The sequence below is a fragment of the Crotalus tigris genome, unplaced genomic scaffold (genome assembly GCF_016545835.1).
Source record: "Crotalus tigris isolate CLP2741 ecotype Arizona unplaced genomic scaffold, ASM1654583v1 scf7180000024131.857555, whole genome shotgun sequence".
Taxonomy (NCBI): Eukaryota; Metazoa; Chordata; class Lepidosauria; order Squamata; family Viperidae; genus Crotalus; species Crotalus tigris.
Window position 1 is genome coordinate 701894 of NW_024100405.1, and position 27505 is coordinate 729398.

Here is a 27505-nt window from a genome sequence, read left to right on the forward strand (position 1 = left end):
TCCCTGAAGGAAGTCCCGCTCCGGCCGCCGCCTCATTGGGCACAGCCTCTGGATACTCCCCTCCTCTCGAGAAGGCAGAGCGCGCGCACATTGGACGTCCGACGCGTCTGTCTGGCCCGCCGGGCGCCAACCCCTCCCCTCTCCTCCCACCCGCTTCTGTCGGCTTTGAGAGAGGAGGGAAGAGAGGAAGAAGTGGGTGGGGTTGGTGGAGAAGGCGGGGTCGTTGCACGCCAGGGCCGGAGGATAATGCACGGGGGCGGGCGCGCGCGCGCGCGTTCTCGTTCGGTGGATGGTGGTCTCCTCTCCGCTTTTCAGCAAAATGCGAGCGTCTGCCGGTGGGGTAGGGGAACTGTATGCGTGTTGCAAACTACGGAACACGCCGAGACTGCAGCCAAGCGTTGGCTCTGTCTACAGTCTCTTGGGGTCGTGCGAATCCTTTGCAACCCAAATATGTTCGAACTGTGGTTTCCAACGTTTATGGATAACGGTCCCTCCGAGTCTTGGACTTTATTTACTCGGTGGATTTAAAATATTTCTAAGGCTGTTTCGGATTGCACCGGCAGACACAAGTGAGCGTGTGTGTGCTTTTTTTTTTTTTTTAAAAAAAAGGTTTTGCTGCATTGTCACAACGCCTTACTCAGTAGTTTCGTGGTAAAAGTTTAACTTTCTGGTTTTAGGAGTTTTGTAAGACAGTTTTCATCATCCCAGTTAATGTCCGGGGGGGGGGTGCCGTATGAGATAATAAATCTGTTACTCTTTAAAGCATAATCGTAGCAGTCTATCTTGGCTGATCTAAAAAAGATAAATGTTTGAATAGTATCAGAATGGAAAAAAGCATCCAGAGCTATAAGAAAGTTGGGGAAAAAATCCAAAAGATGACGTGGCATTGTATATTATTGCTATGAAACTTGAAATTTGATTCAAGGGGGTCTTTACCTCTAGAGTAGACTGTTTTTGGTTTGAAGATGGAATGTAAAGTATGGTGAGCATAATTTACTTAACTATTCATTTTCTATGTACGCACGCCTATTGCAATCAATGACTCCCTTTCCCTTTTGCAAGTTCGCAATTACAATATCCTAACTATTGCTTTTGTAAATACTTACATTTAAAATAAAACATTTGCTGATTAGTTGGTCTTTTCTTTTGCAGATTTATTTAACTGACTAAGTAAAGTTTTCTTAGCACTTGGTTTTCATTTTTGTTGAAGAACTTTCCAGTTACCTGTAATATATGTCCATCCATTGCTGGCCCTGGCTGTCATGTGCTCTTTGAGCAGGAGTCATGAGTTCAGAAGGGCCCCTAGATAGTGAACTGAGTCTGTTTCAAGCAGTGCAACCCTATCCCAAAATGGTAAATCACCAGATACAGGAGGCTGCAAAACCCCAAATCCACTCAATCTTACAACAACAATCTGTTGTTCTCCAAGCACTGAGAGAGGACATCAACATCTCATCCAGTATCTCTATGAAGTCATAGTTCAGCAACTTTCTAGCCTTTCTCTAGTAAAACACAGCCATGCGTATACAAAATTGTCACAACCGATAATCTGTTTAATGGCTTTTCATTTGTTTCTGTGAGATAGGACAGACCTGAAATCCACTGCTAAACCTGAATAAAATATTTGCAGAAGGAACTCCTTTGATCTCCTCTGCCCAGTGGTGTAGTAGATTTCAAAGTTCAGGAACTCTTAACAACTTCTCCCAATCCTGCTCCTAAGTAAAGTCTACAATGTTAATCACTATCTTGATCCATTCTCTGCTGCACCTGTTCTGGACTGTGAAATGTCAGTCTTGTTAAGATTAAACAGTTAATAATTAACCATCGACCCAGACATGCTTCAAATATATTCCAGTGCTGTAATCAAGGCACACCAATCATAATGGTACTGCCATAATCGTAGCACAACCAACCATCTCGCATTCCACATGTCCTGTTCCCTCCCTCCCCATCTTTAGTTATAATTTGTGTTTTTATTGTTATTAGAAATATCTACTTTTCATGGTTTCATTGCTTTTAATGTTGTAGGCCTCAGAGATGTGGTGAGATGGGTGACAAATAAAAATAATGGCTGAATTTGCACATAATAAATTACAGTTTGACTGGCTTGGATTTAGAACATTGCATGGACACATCTGAACTATATATGACGTTTGCATGTATTTATGCTAAATGGGAGGAAGGTAAAGTTGGTTTAGCTAGTTCTGTGAACTGAGCCACTGTGGTTTGTAAACAATGATTTATGTCTTAGTGAACTGTATAAAGCTAGCCAATTACATATTTAGCATATAGAGAGCTGAGGTGGCGCAGCAGTTAGAATGCAGTACTGCAGGCCACTTTAGCTGACTGTGTTCAGCAGGTCAGCGGTTCAAATCTCACCGGCTCAAGGTTGACTCAGCCTTCCATCCTTCCGAGGTAGGTAAAATGAGGACCCAGATTGTTGGGGGCAATGTAAATATATATACATTGCTTACTGGTATACACCGCTTAGGGAGTGCTTGCACTTAAAGCGGTATATAAGTCTCATAAATAAATAAATAAATAAATAAATATACTGTATATCAGTGGTTCTCAACGTTTGTGTGATGGCGACCCCGTCACACAAACGTTCTGCGCATGTGCGGCGCGGCGCGCATGCACGGCGGCGCCCCCATGCACGGCGTGCATGCGCAGCGGCGCCCCCTGAGGGGAGAATATGGCGGATCGCCTTTGGCGACCCCCGAAAAATGGTCAATCGACCCCAAATGGGGTCGCGACCCATAGGTTGAGAACCGCTGCTGTATATGTATGAGTCAGCTCTGTGCTGCAGTAATCTGGATAACCACTAGTTGGCAGCAAAGGTAGGATTTCTGTATTTCTTTGCTGTGGTCTACTAATTTCTGGATTTTTACAGCCATGATATAGCACGCCTAATTTTGCTTGATATAAGATCCCATTAATGCCTCACAGTCAGTTAAGGGAAAGCTCAATTCTTGACCCTTCTGTCTTAGAGCGATTGTTTGCTATACGAATGGTCATCATTTAGCAATCACTCACTCAGGAACCACTTGAACAATGGTGCTGAGTAAATAACCACTATGGGCACTTCTCCTACTTATGTCAGTCACAGTATTCCCATGGTCATGTGATTGCACCTGGCTCACAATTATGACATTGCACGATCCATAATTATATGATCACTATTTGCACCCTTGTCAGCTTCCTACAAACAATGTCAATGGGGAAGCTGGCTGGAAATCACAAATGACAACCAGATAACATCCTCATTTCACTTATTTAATAACCTGCAGTGATTCACTTAACAATGGCAACAGGAAGTGTCTCAATTTCTTTTGATGAGTCACATAGTCACCTGACATAATGCTCTAGTCTACGACCATGTCACTGAACAGCAGAAATTCTGCTCCTATTGCCATCATTAATTGAGGACTACCTGTATAATACTATTTTTATATTAGCTTTTTATCCTTGTAAATCACTGAGAGTAAGTTTGGCAATGATATAAATTTTCATAAATAAATAGCTATATAAAAATGACAGAACTATCCTTGTGGGTAATAGGTTGTAAGATGGGTGACTGATACTATATGTCAGCCTAACACCAATTCATTCTTGGATCACAGTGTAGAACTGCAACATATGTTTTTCAAGTACATTGTAATCCACAAAGTTTGTTCTATAATAAATATGTTTTAAAGGTTTCACAAAATTCCTTATTTTCCCTATGCCCTATTGTGTGGATGTATGTTAAAAATAACAAGAATGGTTTGTCATTGCTTTCCACTGGAATAATTTTTAAACTTCCTAATCTAGTCCACACTTTCAAATTGGTCAGTAATCTTCCATCCAAGTGCGAACGAAAGCAACCCTGCTTTTGTTTGTTAAAATCTGCCAAAGGTGGCCTATTATTTCTCTTCATTCTAAAATACTTCTTGAGCTGAGAGCCAGAGAGATGTTATCTTGCACAATCTGGATTTGTATCTATTCTATTTTATATTCTAAATATGGCATATCTAACAATGATTTTCAAGTTCATATTAGTCTTGACTTCCAAATATCCATGCCATCGAAATGTCAGGTCATGTCCTTCTAACTCCAACACCCCTCTATTTCTCAGCAGCACCCAGTCTTATCTAAACCATACAGCAAGATGCAAAATCAGGTAGAACCAATCTTCCTCTTTCTTCTGCATTTTATTTACACCTTAATATTAAACTTGTTGTTTTTCTCCTTGCCACGCAAATTTAGATACATCCTTCTGACAGTGTTTAAATGGTGAATAAATTGTGAAAGTAGGGATTATCTGAAGCGAAAATGTCATTCTAGGTAAGACATTTGTTTTTATCATGGAAATTCTTCACAGCGATGACAGTTGCAGTTTCTCCCATCTTAACATGTCTTTTTTAACTTCCTTCCGTGTCTTAACATAGCTAATTTTAAAACAACATACAATTTGTATTTGACATCACAATACCTAAATATTTTACTTCCTTCTTAATCTTAAAACCCATTTGATTCATCAATTCTGTTTGATCTTATATTTTCATGTTTTTTGTTAATATCTTCATCTTTGACGTATTAAAATCTACTAATGCATCAAATTCCTTTAGATTTCCAATTAATGTTGCAATGAAGAGCTAGTTTGGTTTAGTGAAAGGCACCAGACTCGAAAGTAGGAGACTGTGAGTTCCTACTTTAGTCATGAGAGCCAGCTGGGTGACCTCAGGCCAGCCACTCACACTCAGCCCAATTCACATCACAGGGTTGTAGTTGTGGGGGAAATAGGAAGAGGAAGGTGTTCACTGCCTTGAATTATTTGGAAAAATAATAAAGCAGGATATACTGTAAATAAATGAATTAAAAATCTTCCAAAAACAATATCTGTCATTTGCACAAGTCCCAAATTTATACATTTCTTTTTTAATCTTTATTCCCACAATCTTCTCATTTGGCTATTCATCTGTTCATATTTCAAGAACCAAATAAACAAGAAAGGAGACAGTGAACATCCCTGTCTTGTTCCTTTTTGTATCTCACCAGCCTTTGTTAGATCCATTAATAAATAAGTGTGCTTTCTGTGAAACATAAATTCATCTTATCCATTTTATAAAGTTTTCTCCAAAGTTCATGCCTTCCAAAACTTTGAACAAAAAAATTTGTCAAAGGCCATCTATGCCTCTTAAGAAAATCAGTGTGGCTTGTTTTTTATTACATTGCTCCAAATATTCCAAATTGTCTCGCATATTTCTAATATCATTCTTCAAAAATATTTTGGGTAGAAGTCCACATTGATCCTCATCAATAAATTCTTTCAAAATTATTTTCACTCTATTAGCTATAATGATAAATAAATTCAAGATCATTATTCAATAATGATATTGGCCTACAGTTTCTTGTTAAAGTCATTTTTTTCCTCTTTAGATATATCAGCATTATATTGACTTCTTTCCAACTCTGGCATCTTTCTTCCCTGTAAGGTAGAATTCACTGTGTTTTGTACAAATTGTAAAAGTTTATTCTCAAAATGTTTATAGTCAGACCTTGATAATCCATCTGATCCAGGAACATTCCTGATTTAATCTTTTTTATAAGAGTAATATGGTTTGAAGGGACTGTGGCTAGTCCAACGCCCTCCTTAAGCAAGATTTGTCTGTTCTTGAAAAGGCTCTATGTCTTTCAGAAGAATATGTCCCCTCAATTGTCATTTTTCTGTTTCCATATATATACCAGTCCTAAACTGTCGTTCAAATCTGCGAAAATTTTGATAATTTGATAGTTTCAATATTTTTTCAGAAGTTCTATTCAGGTGTGAGGTGATCACTCCATTCCAAATCCCAAACACCAGTTTTCACAAGACAAACCTATTAGTCTATCTTCCCAAACCTCTTAACATCTTCCCCAAAAATCCACAATTCCCATCAGGCAATACAAGTTGTCTTTTTAGTTGGACATTTATATATAAAACCCCTCTCCATTTTATTTGTTCCTGCTGCAATAAATTCTTTCTTGATTATAAATCAAATATACATGTCCTTTTTCTGGTACTGTGGTAGGCAAGTTATATCTTGTTTTAATTTTTTTCAAATAATGAAATATTTTTCTCTCTTTTGAGGAGGATTTGCTCCATTTATATTCCATATTAAACACTTCTAATCTACAATCAAGCCAAACATTTAGAAAAAGATAAAAGAGAGTTTTATTGATCATATAAGTTTGGTTCTTAGAATTGACTGACAGTAGGGAGAGAAAGAAGGAAAGGAAAGGAAAGGAAAGGAAAGGAAAGGAAAGGAAGGAAGGAAGGAAGGAAGGAAGGAAGGAAGGAAGGAAGGAAGGAAGGAAGGAAGGGAATATAGCTACAAAGATATTGATTCTGCTTACAGAATTCATTGCCCCATTGTAAGGCAGATGCCACCCATCTGGCACAGTCTGGATGGTTTATATGGGTGAGCTGGATTTCTGGAGGATGCTAGGTGAGATAAGGTGTTAATAAGGCCATCCCAAGTGACTGCAGAAGCCTTGGAGAAATACTGGAAAGTAATATCTATTAACAGCTTTTAATAATAGTTGTTAAATAACACCTCAAGGTTTAAAATTTTACTCCTAAATATCAATTGTTTAAAGACTTAGAACAAGAGATACTTGTTGACTTCTTGGATATGTTTCATTTGTAAATATGCTGGTGGAAATATTATCTGGAAATGCCGGAGGAGAAGGAGAAAGGTTCCTTTTATGAATGGAAAATTGAAACATACCATCTTATACATTTGGCTTGAACTATTCACCTTTTCTTAAAATTGAGAAGTGGCTGGATTTCAAGAGGGGATTTGCAGATATGTCAAAATCTGTACACATGTGGCTTGACTTCAGAGCTGGAATGGGGGCCCCAGGCTATTGTGGGCAAACCAAGCTATGCAAACATGTCTATAGTTTCACTTTTATTTGCAATACCTGATTTTGTGCCCTATTTTCAGATCTAAAATATCTATCCATGCAAATGTGTGCGTGCCTTAAAAGAGGTTTGAAACAGGATAGCCTTGTTCTTATGAAATGCCAGATTAAATTAGGATATAAGTCTACATTGAGGTGATTAATGCTAGTCAGAGTGACAATAGGTGCAATGTTGAGAACAGAATTTTAATGTTCTTGGCTCCTTTACTAAAACGGGAGCAGCAGGGTGGAGCTAGTTAGGCAATACAGAACCTAAGTCAATGGTTTAGGAGATTAACAAACGTTTCTGTTAGTTCTGTCAATTGTTAGATGACAGACAGTGCATCTAACATCTTTTTTTATGCTTAGGACGATGGTGAAACAAAAGGAAAAATTTGAATTTTTTCTGAAGGGAGGGATATTAGTTTTGGGGGAGTAGGCTTAGAAAAGTGAAAGAAGCCTGTAAGTTTGATTCCTCGCTTGATGGCAAGCAAGATAATGACAACTAACCATGATGGTGGAAAAATTGTTACACGCACTTGATGATGTGATAGCATACATTAGCTGCCCAGAGTTGCCTTAAAGGGGAGATGGGTGGCATATAAATTTAATAAATAAATAATAGTAAATAAATATTGCCCTTATTTTTGTGTCTCTTAAAATCACCTGCAAGTTTATAAGTGAGCAAAATTTGCATGATGACATGACACACATTTTGTCACTCCCCACCCCACCCCAATGTCTGTGCTTCAGTGCAGTTTTCTTAGCAGTGTTAGACTGCAATGTTTTACAATTCCACCTCAAAATGAATGGAAAGCACGTTGTGACTTAATTAACCAAACTCACAACCTCTGGCAAGGATACAGACATTTGACGTCAGTGGCTGAACACTGGGGTCTGGAATGTGGCATCAATTTCAAGCACTATTTCTTCATTCCCCAAGAACAGCCTATCACCAGATTTGCACTACAGGTAGTCCTCAACTTAACAACCCATTCATTTAGTGATCGTTCAAAGTTACAACAGCACTGAAAAAAAGTGACTTATGACTGTTTTTCGCATGACCGTTTCATCATCCCCATTGTCACCATATGTCACCTTGCCAGCCAGCTTCCAACAAGCAAAGTCAATGGGGGAAGCCAGATTCACTTAATGACTTCATGATTCACTTAACAAGTTCAATGATTCCCTTAACTGTGGCAAAAGTGTCATAAAAAAAGACACAACTCAATTGCCTTGTTTAGCAACAAAAATCTGGGGCTCAATTATGGTCATAAGTCAAGGATTACATTTTTGTCTTCCCCATCAATCTTCATTCCCAGCACCCCCTTTTTCTGTATCTGAGTATCATTTAACCAGCCAACTATTCAACCATCAACCATCAGCTGTAATTTCACCACACTACTTCTACATACTGCGCCCAGCAGGAATAGAACAGCCTTGCTCTAGAACAGTGATGGCGAACCTTTTAGAGACCGAGTGCCCAAACTGTAACCCAAAATCCTCTTATGCATTGTCGGGTGCCGGGTGGGTGTGACCCATTGGGTGGGTGTGGCCCATTAGGTGGGCGTGGCTGCGGTGGTAATGGCAGACTTGATGGGACTAAAAAGTTCAATCAATCAATTCCAACTTTGCAAGATCTTTTTTTTCCAGCGAGAAGTTGAAATTGACTGATTGATTGAACCTTTTTTTTTGTACATGGCGGAGACCTACAGCAAAAAGGTTTTATAAAACCCAGCTGAAGGTCTAAGACTGGGGCAATGGCGCGCATGCCCACAGAGAGGGCTCTGAGTGCTGCCTCTGGCACCCGTGCCATAGGTTCGCCACCACTGCTCTAGAAAGTGACCCAGCCTTATGCTCTCACGTTCCACACTCCCACATTCAATACTTTTTGTATTACCCAATCCATAGGACTAGCAGCTGCAAAATTTAAGACCTACATACTCAATCTCTCATCAGTCCAGCAAATAATCCCAGAAGCAAGTTTAAAAGCCACCTAGTGGAAATATTTCAAAATAGACTAGAATGATAGGGTAGGAGCCAATTCACCGCAGCCAACTTGCCATGGCCAACTCACTAGAGGACAATTCATCATGGCCAACTTGACATGGGACAAAGGTTACATAATATCAAAGAAAAGGTGAAATAGAATAATTAAAGAAAGGATGCAAAAGGAAGGACAAAATGAAACATGAATGTCAAAAATCAAAATATTTTTTAAATTATATTAAATAATTGAATAAAATTGTTAAATTGTTCCGTGGTGAGTTGTCCCACGGTGAATTGGCCTAATGAATTTTCCCATGGCGAATTGGCTATGGACAGGAAAGGACCTTGGAGATCTGACTGCAAGTAGACAGAGAGGATTTTAGCTAGACGTGGAAAACTGATGATGCCCAGCAGCCACAGGACTTGGGTATATTTTGTAATAAGAAAGGATTGAGGGAGGCTTAGTTCTCATTCTAACATGGACATCATAAAATGCAGACAAATGGTGATTTGTTGTCACAGTAGCACAATTAAGGATTCTCTGAGAGAACATTTTTCTTTTTTGTGCAAAAATATTTAGTAACCTGTTCTATGCTGGGCTTTCAAAGTAATTACCTGCACCTTGAATTGCACATAAAACATACACATGCCAAAAAGTCACCTTGGATAGTGAGATGGGTAGCATATAAATTTAATAAATAAATAAAAAGACATATGGGAGCCAGTGTAGCCAGAGGTGTAAGGCAAGGAAAACTCGGTGTGTCCAAAACTGCATGTGCTGATACATTTTATACCAATGGAAGTTTCTGAGTGTTTTTCAAGGACAATTTTACAATCTGAAAACATGTTGAGGCCATAGTTATATAAGTAACTTTGCTTCACTCCAATCTGCATCACCCTTCTGGCCATGCTTACAGCGGATATGTGTTTGCTTTCTTTGCGTACATATGGTATAAGTTTTCTATTTGTTTAGGGACTTTAACTATAAATCTATAAAATACCGTTCTTCAAATTGGTGTCTTCTCAGTATGCGTGGACTACTGCATAATGTCCATCTTCCCTAGCTAATTATTTATTTTGCTTATTTATATTCTGCCTTTATTATTTTTACAAATAAATCATATCCAACACATCTTCATACTCCTATTTTCCCCACAACAACAATCCTGTAAAGTGAGTTGGGCTGAGGGAGAGGGACAGGTCCAAAGGCACCCAACTGGCTTTCATGCCAGTGGGTGGGATTTGAACTCACAGTCTTTGGCTTTCTAGCCTAGTACCTTAATGAGCCGAGGTGGCGCAGGTGGCGCAGCAGTTAGAGTGCAGTACTGCAGGCCACTTTAGCTGACTGTGTTCAGCAGGTCAGCAGTTCAAATCTCACCGGCTCAAGGTTGACTCAGCCTTCCATCCTTCCGGGGTAGGTAAACTGAGGACCCAGATTGTTGGGGGCAATGTAAATATATATATACATTGCTTACTGGTGTACACCGCTTAGAGAGTGCTTGCACTTAAAGCGGTATATAAGTCTCATAAATAAATAAATAAATAAATAAATCACTAGACCAAATTGTCACTTATTGGCTGGTCCTGGAAATTCCAGGTGATAAAGAATGGTTTAATAACCATTTGTTTACATACATGCATATATAAAGATTCTTTATTAAGTGTGTGTGTGTGTGTTTGTATGTGTAAAGAGAGAAGGGAAGGGAAACTGCATTTGCACGTTTGTTTCATAGCATGACTTAACACAATTGCCTAAATTATCACATTAAAGTGATTTTTAAAGTAATACTGGCTGTCTGCAGACAAGACACAAACCATAAATTGACCAATCCATCTCTTCTTCAGGGTCTCTCCCATGCCTCTAGAACTTCTCAGTTATTCCAAGAATGGTTCATTGATTAGCACAACAATCACCACAAGAGTGATTCAGCCAGTACCCTGGGATATAATCCATCTGACCTTGGGGACTTGAATCCATTAGCTCCATTGTCTCTAAACTTTCTTTCTGCTTCAGAAAGGAAATGAATGTCCACAATTTAGACATAAGACATTCTTATTTATTATTGAAAGAACTTTAAATATCTTTGTGGAAGAATAGCGGGTTTTTTTTTCTCTTTCAGGTTATTGTGTAGCTCCAACATATGCACACCAGATGGCAGCAGCTGATTTTGAAAGAAAAATGGGTAACGTTGGGAAAGACTTGTGTACAAATAAATTGCCATAACTACCGGTAGTTATAAAACAGTTAACAGTTATAGCCATGTTATGAATTCATTCTAATGATCAGTACTACCTAAAATACTAGAACACTATTAATTTGATCCTCAGGTTCTTTTTATACTGTACAAAGCATTATAATTTTAAAAAAAACCTAGATTAATAATTCTTTTAGGAGCTTGCTATTGATTTTCTCTTTAAGTTGCCAGTGCTGTTGCTTAAAGAAGAAAGATATGTGAGAGAAAAATGCATCTGTAAATACACAGATGTGAAAAACTTCTACAGAGAGAGCAAATGGTTGCAATTATCTTTAGATGTAATCTCCTCAAACTTGTTCTGTATCATTTGGTTTCATAATTCTTTATGGAATTTCCATCGACCTTTCAAAGCTTTCAATGCAAACACCAATGCTTTTTTTTTAAACCATTTTTGAGCTGATCAGAGGTAGTATATATTTCAATGTTTCTGGTTTCTTAAAGTATGGTTAAAAAAACACCTCAAGTCTCTGAGACAATCTTAACTTCTAGAAATACGCTGGGCACCTCCATCTAATTTTTTGTGCAATGATACATAAGTGGTTGATAATGGTCTACCTTAGCAGAGTTCAGCTATCCATTGATAATGTCAAATTCAAATTGTTTACAAAGCACAATGTCTGAGTTCACACATTGTATTGAGCTAGAGTACAATAGGCCACACTATATCTTCTGAGAAGCCAGCTAATGTTTGAATCTGTACTTAGCCTGCCCATCCAAGTTTCAAAGAGTTACTTTGCCAGAACAAAGCCTTTTACAAAGCACTCCTCCAAAATTTCCTTATGAAATAATATGGCCACTAGCTTCTAAAAATGATGTGACAGCATTGCTTGGTATCATATTTAAATCTTTTCCAGCAGTTGAATCAGTAAAGGCAATAGTTTCTTTTAGCTTGTAGAACAGAGGGATAAGACTTTCCTGTGATGATATACAATATGATAAACAATATTGGTTTCATGGTATGAAATATCTTGTCAAGAAAATTGCAGTCACTTTGCACATCCTAATATTTATTTCATTTTTATAGGCTGCATTAGATTACAAAATAATCCAGATCCATTTTATATGTCTGATTTCAGTCCACAGTAGATTCCTCATTGTATGCTGATATGTGTGTTTCTGAAATACAGATTATTAAGAAATGAAGTGGAATCCTTGTATTGCCATGAATAGACAAGAGTATTGTATTTGATATATGGGACTGTGCATTTCTAAATTAAATATTAATAAAGTTATGGTTATCCTGAAGATTCAGTTTTGAACTTATTAAAATGTCAAAAGATTAGGATCAGTAAGAATATATCAAGCAATCTATTTGCTAAATTCTCACCTGCCTAGTTCTTCAATCTCATTATAAATTTAGATGAGTGAATGAAAGATATCATCCATGATAGATAGATAGATAGATAGATAGATAGATAGATAGATAGATAGATAGATAGAACAATTAATCAATGGAACAACCTACCTCCAGAAGCTGTGAATGTTCCAACACTGGAAGTTTTTGAAAAGAGACTGGACAGCCATTTGTCTGAAATGGTATAGGGTTTCCTGCCTGAGCAGGGGGCTGGACTAGATGACCTCCAAGGTCTCTTCCAACATCATCATCATCATCATCGTTGTTGTTGTTGTTGTTGTTATTTATTATTATTATTATTATTATTATTATTACAGACAGCAAAAACCAACAGGGTAACAACTGCATAAATAAGACAAACATACTCCAGGTTTGCTAAAACTTTTAAATAACAGAGGTCTGGAAGTAAGGCAGCATTAGAAACAAACAGAACATGAATACAAATGTATTAACATGTATATGCATAAGAAGAAGTGAGATGGTGATATTTAGAAATGTTATATATTTCTGTAGGAGATGACCAGGCTGAGCCCAAGGGAGGAGTCAAACATGTCATCAGTCACGAGTCCCTGCATGCCTACAAGATATATAAGTCCAGCCTATCTCGAATTCCTTTCTTAACTCCTGCTAATTTCCTTTGACCATTAGTAGTTCATATTCTTGCAGAGAACTTAAGCTTGCAATAAATCTTTATACTCATTTGAACTGCCTGAATCTCCTGATTTTCCTGGCACTTCACAACTTATTTGCTCACAAGTCTTGATCCTGGTTTCTCATTAAATGCCAGGTTTTACCATAATTATTTACTACAACTATGTCCTCTCTAAATATTTTCTGTGTAAATTATTTATATGTTGTAGACTTGAGAGTATCTTGAAGCCATATTATTGAGGCTGTATGCATATGTAATGCTAAAACTAGGATTTTAAAACCAGGATTTGTTGAACAAACTATATTGTCCTTATTCATGCATGAAACAAACTATGTTGCTGTTTAGAAAATTATATTAACTCATGAATTCTGTTGTAAAGTACAATTGACAGGTCACATGATATACTAAATCAAAACCAAATTACTCATATTATGGCTTAATGCAATTACAAATTCTGTCTTTGTGTCCAGAATGAAAGGAAGAAACTGTTTACTAGTCTGAGTGGAATTTTTGCCTTCTTGTTAGATGTTCTTCTCAGGTGCTTAACAAGATCAGGAAGAGTTCAAGCAGCTTGCCTAAAATTGAAAGGAGAAAGGAAAATAACAAGTTATTATGAGACCTAGAAATCAGAATAAAAGAAAACTCTTTTACTTCTTTTAAGCAGATAAAGGGATTGAAGGGCACGTTACAATAATGTATACAAGTGAAGTCCACAAGCAACTGAGGGAACTGAATTATAGAAGAGGGAATCTAAAGAGGCCTGAAAAAGCCAAATTCAAGACCAAAAAAAGTTCTCTGAAATGGTGAAATTAACTGTCTTGATTAGGGATAATAGACTAGACAGCTTTATAAAAGACTGGAAACTGTTTGTGGACTTTATATGTGTTAAATACAACAACAGATGGTTAACAGAGGGATTTGAAGAGTAGTGTAATATTGGGGCTAACCTGCTGACTGTTGTTTTTTTTAATTTTTTTCTTTCATATTAGATGTTGGAAGTGTTTCGATTATTAGATAGAGAATTGCTCACCTGAAATATTTGTCTATATATTTTCTTGTTAAATAAGGATAAGAAAGTTTATAACTATTTGCAGACCCATTATGTAAGGGGAGGAGAAGTCATCAGGGTTTTTTTTTTCCAGCATCCAGGCAGGGTGGGGTTTTTTTATGTTTAATGTTGGATGTTCAGATCATTTTTTCTCCCCTTTTTTGTACACATTTTTGTTATTGTTGTTATTGTTGGATGTATGTTTTTCTGGGTTTTTTTGTTTTATATTTTATTCCATTGATAAAACGTAATAAATATATTTTTTAAAAAAGAACAAAAAAAGTTTGACAAGACTTTCTGCTTGGGATGAAGAACAGAAGCTCCCTCACTGATTTCAACCTAGATTGGCTGGCTCAGGAATTCTGGGAGTTGAAGTCCACGAGTCATAAAAGAGCCAAGGTTGCCTACCCCTGATGTAAGACAGTCTGCACTAATACAAGGATTGATCCAGGCTGCTCAGAAGCAATCACTAGTCCAAGTGTTTTCAAGATTACTGCTACTTGATCTTATTTATCTGTCCCACTGACCAGCCTTGCAGTTACATTTCTGCACTATGTGCAGAAAGCAAAAATAATAGCTTTCAAGTATAGCCCAAATAGTGTGCATTGCAGTAATCCAGCCTGTAAACAATTGCCTTGTCTGATAAGTAGTCTTCCAAAATGTCAGGATGAATTATGTAAGTGCTTTGTCATCATCTTCATTCAGTCTAGTTGGCTGTAGATATCTGCCCAAATAACTAGGTTGGGATGAAAATCATTTACTTCTTGGGAGTTGAAGTACTGATTCATCCTACATGCAATGTTTTTTTTTCAGTAACTTCACCAAGACAGACCGAATGGGTGAATACGAATTAAAGATTTTTCACAGTGGCATTCCAGCCATGAACTGATCTTCCCAGAGATGTCTGGTCAATGCTTGCTTAAAATGTTATTTTTGATGATCATTTTAAAATGTTATGGAAAGCTTTTCAAGTCATGTGATTTCTAACATTGTTTTAGCTTAGCTGATTTATATAATCACCTACTGTTTTCTTTGATCTTTCATCTTGCTCTACGTTGTTTAATACTGTTTTGCTTTAGCTCTGATTAAGGTCTTAACCATTTTTTAGAATTCTTTAATGCTGGAACATCAGCACAATACTCTTAAATTTGCCAAAGATGGCTAATAACTACAGCATGAAGAATATTTAAATATGCAAATACAACAGTTTTGTCTTCATGTTTCAGGTGCAAGCCACTGAAGTAGAAAAGGTGAGTCTCTGAAAATTGCCTAGAACATAATGACTGTGACCATATCTAAATAGGGTTTTTTTTCAACCAGAGATTAGCCTTTTGACCCAGAGAAGCATTGAACTTTTCTGGTAATATACAGATTAGCTCTATCTTCTCAACTGAGCAAAAACAAAAATCAAGTGCTGATGCACAAGTGACTCTATTCTAAGAAGGTTATCATCAGCAAAGAAACCTGAAGTGGAAAACAAGACAGAGTATGGTCTGCCATCATTTCCATGAGGTAACATGGTGTGGAACTCTAGCTGCCAGCACATTCAGAGAGACAACACAGTTGTAAGCACAAAGATTATTGATTTTACTGTGTCGTCTCAGCAAAGTTTACTTCACAGTGACAAGGGCAGAGAGGAGATCCAAGGAAATAATGCGGTATTAAGATCTCCAAATGAGACACTGTATTTATTGTTGACCTTGACAACATCTGCTCAGTTGCTCCTAGGAAGCTGACCGATTTGTGCTAGGTTCAAGTATCATACTAAGCCATTGTGTGGATTCCCTGATTTTTGTTTCACAGAATTTGAGAATGTAGCTATTTTGTGATTTATGGCTTAATGTTATGTGTCGACTCAGCTCTTGTGACGTATTCAATGAACTGTGGTTAGAACAAAGAGGGATGTGTCACAAAGGTACAAGAACCGCATACATACAGAACTGCGCAGCAAGATAAGCCTATGTCCACTTCATCTACCATATGGGTCTGCCCTACTGAACGTATTGGCTGTATATGTGCAGAACATTAGGCACAGTTAAGATAAACTAGCCCTGGACAGTTCCATATGGCTTGCCTCAGCCTGTTATAAGATATAGGAATTGTGTTAACCTGGGTTTAGAATTTAGTACATTATGTATACCTCATTCTTCCTTACTGGCATAGGGATCTCCAGTAGTGGGGAGGAGGAAGGAGGAGGCACACAATAAAACTTGCATTGTGACATTGCAATAACAACTTTGTCCCTTGCACACTTGTGGATAACAGAAAAGATGGAGTTATGATGTTACAACACTTCATCATTTCAGCTTCATAGGGCTAGGAATGGATGCCTTTTCTTTCTCTTTTTAAGTAATGTATGTGTGCATCCAGAGCAAAGCTTAAACTTTTGTGGGTTTTAGGAACCTATCTTCTCCTGAGGGCTCCTAGGTAAGAAAAGAAAATTGATAGATAGGTTAGGAATTCTGCCAATTTTATCCTTTAAAGATGTGTGCAGCTCTGAATTTTGGAACCCTCTAACATAACTGGACTTATCTTTGAGCTTATACGTAGCCTTGAACTGTTAATCTCATTTGCACATTAATGTGATTTGCATAACTACTCAACAGGGATACATATTGCCTTTAAAAGCAGCAGTGTTTCTAACCTGTAGTATTACCATTTTTGCTGTTATTGGGCAATGTAAGTGTTAGATCTTCTAAGCCTACTGGTAAATAAATATGACATAGCTGTCATTTCTTGCCCCAACAATTTGCTGGTGTTAGGATGCATGATTACCAAACTCATTCAATTTCCAATTACTTCATTTGCATTTGCCAGCAGTGACTGGATTAAAATATCTGCCCTGCCTGAGACCATTGAATTAAGGCAGATTTAATCTATCTGTCTTTCCACCATTTTTGGAGATTAAGGTGCCCTGACTCTGCTTTATGCTACATATGGCATTTCCTATGTGAGGAGAAGCACGGTCATTGTCTATAAAACTGTTTATAAAACTGCAAAGCAATATGTTTTTCTCCTCTATGTGCTACAGTACTCACTAATATTTTTTTTCCAGTAAACTGGCAAAATAAATATGGAACAGAGTTTTCTGATTTTGCTGTATTTACATGATATTGTCTTTATTTTCCTAGCTGGCTTCCAGGTACAATTTAAAGAGCTGGATGTTTAACATCATTCATGGCATAGGACCCATTATACTCGAGGTGCCATTTTCTCCCATTGTTTCTGCCAGCCCAATACATTCAGGTAGAGTGGGTGCATTCTGGGTCTTGTCTATTCAAGGCTGTCATTTTGAAAGACCTACGGAGTGTCTTCTCTGTTGCAGCCCCCACTTTCTAGAACAGCATCCCAGAGATGCATGTGGTGTCCTCTCTCCTGGGATTCCAAAAAGCCCTTAAAACCTGGCTTTGTTCTCAATTCTGGGATTAATATGGTTGTTTTTGGAGCAATTGTGCTTTGTTTTAATGGTTGTTTTTATTCTGGGCTATCTTTCTTTTGTTTGTTTTTAATTGTTGTAATCTAATATTTTATAAACTGCTGAGAATCCAGTGGAGTGGGTAGATGTATTAAATTTAAGAAATTAGTAATATTTATTAATATTCAATAATAAACATCTGAGTCAGGAATTATGATGTGCATCTATTCACTTAAATGGATTACTTAAGAGAGCTGCATTCTGAACAAGGGCAAATTTTACAATTTGTATTAAATATGTCACACAAGGAAATCCCAAGAGACAAAGATAATAAGATAATGATTGACCAGTGATACTATACTTTACTTCTATGTTGGAATCATTGAAGCTCTTGGTGAAAGGATCAACTGGTGATATCACCTTTGCCCAGAGGATGCCCAGTTGGGGGCTCCTTTTTGTCCCCATTAAGCTGCCCACCAAAATGGTACCCATCTATCTACTCACAGCCATTCACTTTCGAACTGCTGGGTCAGCAGGAGCTGGAGCAAGTGACAGGAGTTCATTCCATGCAGCAATTACTGGGTCATGACCAGCTCAGCGTCCTAGTCATGTGAGCTACAGCACTCCTTCATTGACCAATGATTATGTCAATCTATATGGACTAATCCTAGAAAATAAAAAGTAATTTTGAGTATATTTCTAGTTTGTCTAGTCTAGTGGTTAAGGCACTAGGCTAGGAATTGGGAGACTATGAGTTCTAGTCCCGCCTCAGCCATGAAAGCCAGCTGGGTAACTTTAGGCCAGTTAATCTTAGCCCAACCACCTCACAAGATAGTTGTGGAGAAAATAAGAGGAGGAAGGTGTGTTGGATATGTTTGCTGCCTTGAGTTTTTGTAAAAACGAAGGCTGGATATGAATGAATGTAGATAAATAATATCCTGCTTTTCATCCAGAAGCTCAGATGAGGTTTCCTGGAAATCTCTTCATAACAGCAATCATGTGAGATAGATTAGGCTTAGAGTAAATGATAGGCCCAAACTCACTCATAGAGACTAGATTTGAACCTGAGTCTCCCCACTCCTAATACCACATCTTATTCACACTACGCCAAGTCTCTTGTTTTTATACTAGTTAGTGTCATGCAATACTAAGATGTGGTACTTAAGGGACCAGCCCCAACTTCTCCCAAGTGGACTGTAACAAGGAAGCTGAGATTCTTTCTTTATTCCACTTCTGGAATGCAAAAGAGATTTCCCACATGACATCTGTGTCCACATAATGTTTACTTGATTCAACAGAAGCATTGAGAATTTGTGGAAACACCACAAATGGTTCAGTTGATCCAGTCAATTAACTTTAGGAAAAGTTAACTGAAATGAAATTAAACCAATTTCAATGTTTGCACCCAAACAAACTCAGTGTTTGCGCCCAAGCCATCTGCACCATGGTGTACCTAGGTCTCCAAGAAAGTGCAGGAGACAAAGTAGATTATTTTCTTAGCATTAATTCAGATATGGAATTTTTTTTTGAACCTCCTAGTCAAGGACATTTGGCCATCCTGTGTGAGGCTGTGCTGCCTTGGTCTGAATGCTTAATTTAATTATGGAAAAAAGTTTGAAGTCATTGCTCCCTGTATGGTACCAATGTTTGGCACCATCACTGGCCACATCCTGCATCTTCTCCATTTTAATTCTTGAAGAGAACCTTCCAAAGATGAAAATAGATACAATACAATGTCTGAGTCACACACCATTTCCACTAAATCAACTTATTTCTCTGGGTTTGTAGAATGCTACTTGTACAAAAAATATTCTGTAGAATGTCTAACTTCTATCCTTACAAATTTATAGTTGTCAACTTGGACTGAAATCTTGGCTGTCTTGGGATATTTGCAATAGTCTGTTTACAGTGATTTGTATCTCCATTGCTTTGCTTTAAATATATATTTTTCTATTTCTATCAACAAATGCAACAGGACCAAATTTGGGGGACCAAATATGCTAAGCCATGGGAAAAATAAACCAAGGTGATACTAAGCTAAACATGTTGTCTGAATACAATTGCTAGATTTTTAACAACCACTGCAAAACTACTGTGTGAATACAGTCTTTATGTAGTTCTATTCTTGTTTTTATTGTTCTTACTATATTTAATGTCTGCTATCCAGAGTACCATGGAGTTCTAAATTTAATAAACAAATAAATGTATGAAAGATTTGAGGCAAGAATGGTTTGAGCATATTCTTATGTCCCTAAAAGAAATCCCCTAGGATGTGACCAACGTCCGTCTTTTTCTCTCCCTATTATATATTGCTTCAGTTTTTAATCACAAGGTGATTCCAGCATCATTGAATAGATGGCTTTCCTAGGACAAAAACAGGAGAAACAGAAGTAAAGCAGCAGAATCTTCAGCTGAAATATGAAAGCAGTCAATTCTAGCAATATTCAACCGGTTTGTTCTTTTAAAAATGTGGAGTTTCAAAATGCTTTGGAGTTCTCAAATTCGTAACATCATGACTAGACAATACTCTCTTATCAGCCCAGTATTAAATTTCAGAAAAACCTATTACCACAAATGGTTCTTGTTACTTTAAAAAACAAGGTTTATGTAGATATGTCTAGCTAAAGTTGTATTAAGGGAAAGTTTCTGCATAAATTGTGCAACTTACGTCAGTGTAAACAGGCATGTGTATATTACTAAAACATTGCATAAAAAGTATTTGAAATATTTAGGTTAAAAGCACAAATTATGTTATGAAGGTTCTCCCAAATATCCTTTGCAAAGTAACCATGTGGCTCACTCTTTTATCAGGCTGGTAAAAAGTAAATGGTCACCATGATGTTTACTATTAATCTTTTTGGTTATTTCAGGCTAGCACAATCTAACCCTACCTGTTTATTTAAAAGTAAACACTATTCATTAAAATAAAACATTAGATTAATATAGGATACCTTTTCAATGACCTACTAGAGGCAACATCCCCAAAAATTGTGGCGTGGGCTTGTTAAAATTAACTGCCTGGAACCTCATTTACATTTGAATTTACTTTTAATTACATAAAGTTACTGTTATTATTCTGCAGCAAAGTATTAAATGACATATTTGTAGAAAAATACAATTGCTATACCATAATAGGGTTTTAAAGACTGAGTTATTTGATTGGTGGGTTACCCTAAAGTTTTGGTATTTAACACTATTCCTGTTTAGCTGGCAGTTCAATGTTATCACTTGTTTTTAAGTGATTATGGATGTAAATAGATTTGGTCTTATCCGTAGGCACTGTTCTAAATGCATTGTTCTTGCATTGTTTTAAATATTCTGAGTTAACATTGGATTGATTTGTAATTGAGTTACAGTTTTGTTTTATACTGAATTTGTCCTGGGCTGCACCTTGTTAAAGATGCATAATTAATCATCATCATCATCATTTTGTGGCCCGCTAAGGGCAGAAATTCAAATTAAAGCTTTCATAGAGGTGAGTATCTAATTTCTGCCTGGATTCATCCAATGAAGGGAGTCTATTACAGTAATTGGTTTTACTGTCAAACTGCTTTTAATGGTAAGTACCTTTTTTAAACAAATAATTTATTTAGAATCTTCTTCCTGAAACTTAAATCCAGTGTTCTGTGACCTGTGCTCTCGAATGAGAGACAATAGACTTTGACCTTCTTTAATATAAAAACATTTTGGGTATTAGAAGAATATTGTAATATTCTACATCAACATCTGGGTCATTTTTTCTCAAAATCCAACTCATTAACTCTCTTTACATAACTTTTAATATTTAGCCCCTGAGCATCTTCAGTGAGTAATAAAATAACTGGATGCTGCTGGTCCTCTTAGTTTTTTGCTTTAAAAAACTATTTGAGACCTAATTAGACTAATTGCTATTGATTGGAGGTGCAGTGATTGCACATACATTTTCAGTGCAAAATATCCTATTTTGCAGACATCTGTGATTTCATTAGCTAAGACTAAGACTCTCAGTTGGAACTCAGAGTTGAAACCAACACTAACAATATTGGCCTAAATCAGTGCTTTTCAACCTTGTCAACTTTATGATATATGAGTTGACGTCTGTACATTTTAAAGTTGGCAATGATGAATTTCCTCCCAATGAATGGAAAGGAGGGGAAAGCCTTCATTGACCTGCAGGAATATGGAGATTTTAGCTCTGTTAATGCAACCCAATGAAGGATTGCTCCCCCAAAGCATCCCAATATCCTTACTTGGGACTCCACTCAATAACCCATTATATTGTTTAATGACTGCACCAAGAGTGTTGTTATTGTGATTGCTGAATGAAGTGGTCACATGGGCATCTCATTTAATGATTGCTTTGCTCAATGAATGAGAGTCCAGTCCTAACTGGCGTAATAAGCAAAGAACTACTTATAAGATAGTTTGATCCTAGTTAGTACATAGACCAGAGATCACTACAAATTCTAAGGCCTATACTAAAAATTCCGGAAAGGCAGTTACACAGCACCTTTCTAGGGCAACCAACACCACTGTAGGTTCTTTTATTTTTTTTCAAAGTCCACCAAAAGGCTACCAAGTCTAAGGACAGCTTGGTGTCAATCATATAACAGAATAACAGCGTTGGACAGGATCTTGGCGGTCTTTTAGTCCAACCCCCTACTCAGGCAGGAAACCCTATACCATTTTAGACAAATGATTGTCCAATCTCTTCTTAAAAATCTCCAGGGTTGGAGCACCCACAACTTCTGGGGGCAAATTGTTCCACTGGCTTATTGTTCTCACTGCCAGGAAATTTCTCCTTAGTTCTCGGTTGCTTCTCGATTAGTTTCCATCCATTGCTTCTTATCCTGCCTCCAGGTGCTTTGTATGTTGACCTCCTCTGCTTTGTGGCAACCCCTTAGATCAGGGCTTTTCAACCTTTTCGGCCATTGTACCACTTTTAGGATATGGCAATCCTAAACCAATCGCCTAGCAAGGTGTAAAAAACTTGATGACCCCCCCCCCAAAGGAAAAAAGTGATAGAGTACAGGTAGTCCTCGACTTACAACAGTTTGCTTAGTGACTGTTCGAAGTTACAATGACACTGAAAAAAGTGCCCCCCCAAGGCACAGCCGAACAAAACACCTGCCTGCCCACCCGGCAGCGCTCATCCTCCTGTCTGAGGTTTTCATTGTTGTGAGCATTTCTGTTGAGGATTGGCAGTGGGGGTAGGGTTTGGTTTTTATTCCCCCCCCATCTGCTGGGTGGTTACAGCAGGTTTTGGTCACTTCGCATGACCCTGGGACACTGTGATCGTCATAAATATGAATCAGTTGCATCTGAATGTAAATCACAAGACCCTGGAGATGCTGCAACATTCCAGCTGATTGGCGCTTCTTCTGGGCTCAGCAGAAGGTCAGGATAAGTGCTGAGCTCCAGCTGGAGCCTGGCACTGATCCTGATGCTTCCACTGAGCCCTGACAGCCTCCAAGAAGCACTGATCCTGGCGCTTCCACTGAGCCCTGACAGTCCTGCAGCTCCAGCCATCCCTCGCTCAGGCTTGTGTGGTGCTGCCACCGGTTCAGCTCATTCCCCTCCCCCACTACCACTTTTCTAGGATGGTCGTACCACTTGCCAGGTGCTAATGTACCACAGGTGGTACCCGTACCACTGGTTGAAAAGCCCTGCCTTAGATAGCAGGACACTTCTATCATGTCCTTCTTGTCATTAAACTACTCGTACCCAATTCCTGCAACCCTTCCTCATATGTTTTAGCCTTCAGTCTCCTAATAGCTAAACAATGGATTTCCAAACGTACTGGGAAATGTTTATGCAACTCTTCTCGTGGTCTTTAGAAGTTAAAGGAAGAGTTACTTGGATGGTGCAGAGCCTCTAAGACAGTGGTTCTCAACCTGTGGGTTGGGACCCCATTTGGGGTCAAATGACCATTTCACGGGGGTCGCCAATCCACGCTGTCCACCATTTTTTTCCCTTTCCCCTAGCTGTTCTACTCCCTCTTATTGGTGGCCACACTCACTTGGGGGTCACCAGAACATGGGGAACTGTATTATGGGATCACGGCATTAGAAAGGTTGAGAACCTCTGCTCTAAGAAGCTCTTCCCTGGCTTCTGCTGGAAGAACAAAGAGGGAAACCTCAGTTGGGTTGAATTCACCAACTTTTATAAGCTCAAAGGAGGGTTGTTTACTTGGGCGCCTAACGGTTTGGAAAAGGCAGCCAAACGTTTCCTCCACCAAACGACGGTTGCACAAAAGAGAACTTTGTTCCGTCTCAAAACAGAAGGGGCCAACATTCCATGCCCTCTTAACGTGCCACTGAGCGTCGCAATGAGCGGTCCAGCAACTTCTTTCCGAGCCCGCGCGGAGTCCGACCGGCCATCCCATTCTAAGCAGCGGTGGGCGGGCTCGCAAACCCCGAAGCTTCTGATTGGTTCTGCAGGAGCTTAAGTGATTTGGAGGGCTCTTGCGGCGGTAAGCGGCAAGGTGGCGCTTGTTGGGAGCCTGTTGCTCCCGCTAAGTCTCCGCCGGGTGGGCGATAGAAAACCGGCGAGAACTGCTGCGAGCGGTCGCTTTCCCCAGCCGCTGTCTGTTTGCAGCGCTCGGGGAGCCTTTGCCGTCAAAGCGCTCGGATGTGGGCGGATCTCCTTGCTTCGATTCTCCGATGCCAGCTTCTGCCCGGCTGTCCTCCCGCGACGCCTGCCTGCCTTCGTCACCTGAAGTTTTAGCTCTTCTCTTCCACGGGGGGGGGGGGGTGAGCCCCAGCGTGCACCTTTTTGGTTGCCTTGTGGTCTCGCCGGGCGAATCTGCAACTTCAGCGCGAGACGTAAGTGGGTCAAGGGAAAGAGGCTGTGGGAATGGAGGTCGGGGAATAAAAAACCGGTTGCAAGGAATCTTTAACCTTCAGCTAGTTTGCCTGAAATCCTCTTTTGGAAATCTTGCAAATATTGCGTGCGCGGAGCGTGTTGCGTTCCCGTTCTCATTCCGTCCCTGCACAGCTTCTTTTCTTTTTTGGTGTGACAACTCTCACACATCGACAGTTTGGGAAAATGGGAATTGTAATCTGGCTATTAGGGTGGCCACCTGGTTAGAAAAGCAGAACTAACCAATATTACCTCTATCCACACCAATATTTGGGAGGGAATGTGGTGGATCCCATAGGTTAAAGAATTTCGACTGGCGTGACCCTGACAGCCTTTTATTCTGTGTCCCCTTTGGAACCCTTTACCCCAGAAGTGGGTGGACCCCCATTTTTCTGGCCTTCAGAGAGAGTGTGAAGACCTTGCTCTGCCAATTGGCATAGGGGTTGAAGAGTGTTAGGTTAGACAACCAAGGGGCTGGTTGGTATCCTGAGTTTCTTCCTTTTCAAGTTTTAAATCTTTTGAATTCTGTGTTTAACTTTGTTCTTGCTTATGTTTTATATTATGGTGTGTTTGTTGTATTGAAAACACGTGAGATGGGTGGGTTGATGCAATGAACTTGGCATATTAGGGAGGTCACTGGGGCAGTGGGAGTAGCCAATATTAGATGTATTCACACAATATGTTTCATCTGGTTGGGTAAAGATCATGCAAGTATATTCAGATGCCATGCTAAGCTTGCTTTGAGCGGCAGTTTAGTGTGCTTAACTTTTGCAAACCCAATTTGGGGTTCAGTAGGTAAGCCCCATAAGTATTTTGTATGAATGCAGGCAGAAATTCTTTAGGTTGTTTTGAAGTTCCTCTTAATTGCAGATGTTGGGATTGAATGTTGGGACCAACTCCATCCTGATTCTAAATGCAAGTACTTTCATTGATTGCATAAACACTGAAAACCTTAGACAAGATGCAACTTTTGTTTTGCTTTTGTGTGGTTATAGTGTATACTTATTCCTATGCTCTACAAGGATATTCCTTGTAGAGCATAGGAATAAGTATACACTTATATATGATGAAAAAATACTAAATCACATCACACATCACAAAATGATGCACTGTATATGCATATGTATTTTTTCCTTCTTTTGAAATGGGGATAGAGTTTTCATTCAGAAGATATTTTATTCCAGTAGCTCCATCATGTGCATAGTTTTGCTCAGGCTTCACGTTTAGACAATTTTGCTGGGCATTAATTCTTCTGAATTCAGTGCAGCTTAGTTCTGAAAAAATAGTATGGTATAGATAGGATTCCACTGTTGGTCTCTATGGAGTTATGAGTATCTTATTTCCATATGCTTATTGCAACATCAGTACTTGTATTCCTTGCTGATGTTAGAAAGACATTGGAGGGGTAGAAGTGTTTTAAGTGTCAGCAAATGTATAAAATATTTGCAGTATTTATATTTTATTTATGGTAAAATAGGTTTTTCTCCACTTCTCTAGTTGATTTGTAGTATGGAGAGGAACTCTTCAAAAGCAGAGACTTCTGAATATTAAATTCTTCAGGCAAAGCACACTACCACACTTCCATGGTTTAGTCTGAGATATATATCTTTATTGTGATTCTCACATTTGTAGAGCCTCAGATTGTTTTCAGATATGTTCTGTTCTACAGCCCAGTAATCTTCTCTTCCCTTCTTTATCTTATGGAGAAATCCTCTGTGATTTGTTGTTACTATAGACTAGTGTTGTGTCTTTCAATCATAATATTCAAACCTATTTCAAACCATAGTTTGTGAATCCTGATTTTTATCAATCAGAATTCCATAGTAGATTCCTAGTTTGTAGCTTGAAGATCTTTCTGTCTACAGTGGATTCAATACGAAATAATGGAGTTGTCCTTGTGGTTATTTCAGAATCCTTTTTAAATGTATGAAAACAATGGCCTGAGCCTGAGCTTGCCTCAAGAAAGCAGTCTGAACCAAGCTGCAATTGTGCCACAATAATTAAGAGTCAAAGTGTGAGGTTGTGCAAAATGCTTGCATGTTATGTTATTTCTGAATAAAATTGTGTGGTTTGGACTTTAGCCTATAGTTCAGTCATATAGGAAAAAGTTTAATTGGATTTATTTTCTTGATAACTGTTTTATATGCATGCGTCTGTGAGGATTGTTAAACAGTGAGACTCATTGGTGCAATTTCTGAGGGAGGGAGGAAAAGATAAATTATTCTCTGAAATCTCAGGTTCATGGGTTCAATTTATGAGTCATAAATTGGTTTCATTCAATGTTAATCTTTTTACTTATAATTTGATGAGCATATCATTGCTTGGTTCCCATATTAATCTAATATGCAACTTTCCATGATGTCACTTGGAAGTGTGATGATGGAATGGTTTTCTTTTTCTTTTTTTAAAGGTAGAAACAGGAATCTCAAGCTTTTGGATCACTTTTTTTAAGGGTGGAAATAAGCACTCAACTTGCATTGTTGAAAATCAGCCCTGGGTGCAGAAGGATATATGCATCCTTCTTGTCTAAGCTAAAACCTAACTAACTACCCTCTGGCTTGGAAACAACCAAGCCATAATGTATCATTGCAACTTATCAGCACTTAGTAATTTTTTTCATCTGGGAATCATCTCATTTTGAGTTAGCAAAGCCTGATACATTCCCTTGGGGATTTTGGCCCTTATTTTAATTTCTTTAATTTCAAAACTAAAAGATAAAAATCTTGTGGGTTACCATCACAGCTTATCTCATGGACAAATATCTGTGCATTTACCTGTTTAACTCAATTATGTGTTTTCAAGGAGCTGTGTTGCTATTGAATGACCTGTGTGTTGTCTTTAAGATATTAATGACCATATATAAATGTGAACTATTTTCCCTCTTTAAATTCAAATACTTCTACCCACTATCCGTGTAGATGCCTTTGAGACAACATGGAAGTCATTGTAATTTCACTTACATCCCTAATAAGCATCCATTCAAATACTAACCAGGTCTGAGTCTGCTTAGCTGTTGAGATCAACT

The 27505-nt window shown here is 38.4% G+C and overlaps 2 long non-coding RNA genes across 4 annotated transcripts in view; both read left to right on the top strand.

Annotated features, from left to right (window-relative positions):
- Positions 1-156: 156 nt before the first annotated feature.
- LOC120298780 lies at positions 157-13230 on the top strand. Of its 2 annotated transcripts, none has more exons than XR_005554214.1 (3): positions 157-577; positions 11037-11099; positions 13039-13230. It is a non-coding gene; the product is annotated as an uncharacterized LOC120298780 (long non-coding RNA). The 2 variants fall into 2 exon arrangements; XR_005554215.1 differs by having other exon boundaries at positions 157-569.
- A 10881-nt stretch (positions 13231-24111) lies between these two features.
- The window catches only part of LOC120298785, a 128593-nt gene continuing 125199 nt past the window's right edge, over positions 24112-27505 (top strand). For both annotated transcript variants that reach the window (XR_005554216.1, XR_005554217.1), the window contains exon 1: positions 24112-24443. This is a non-coding gene — a long non-coding RNA (uncharacterized LOC120298785). The remainder of the gene's footprint in view (positions 24444-27505) is intronic.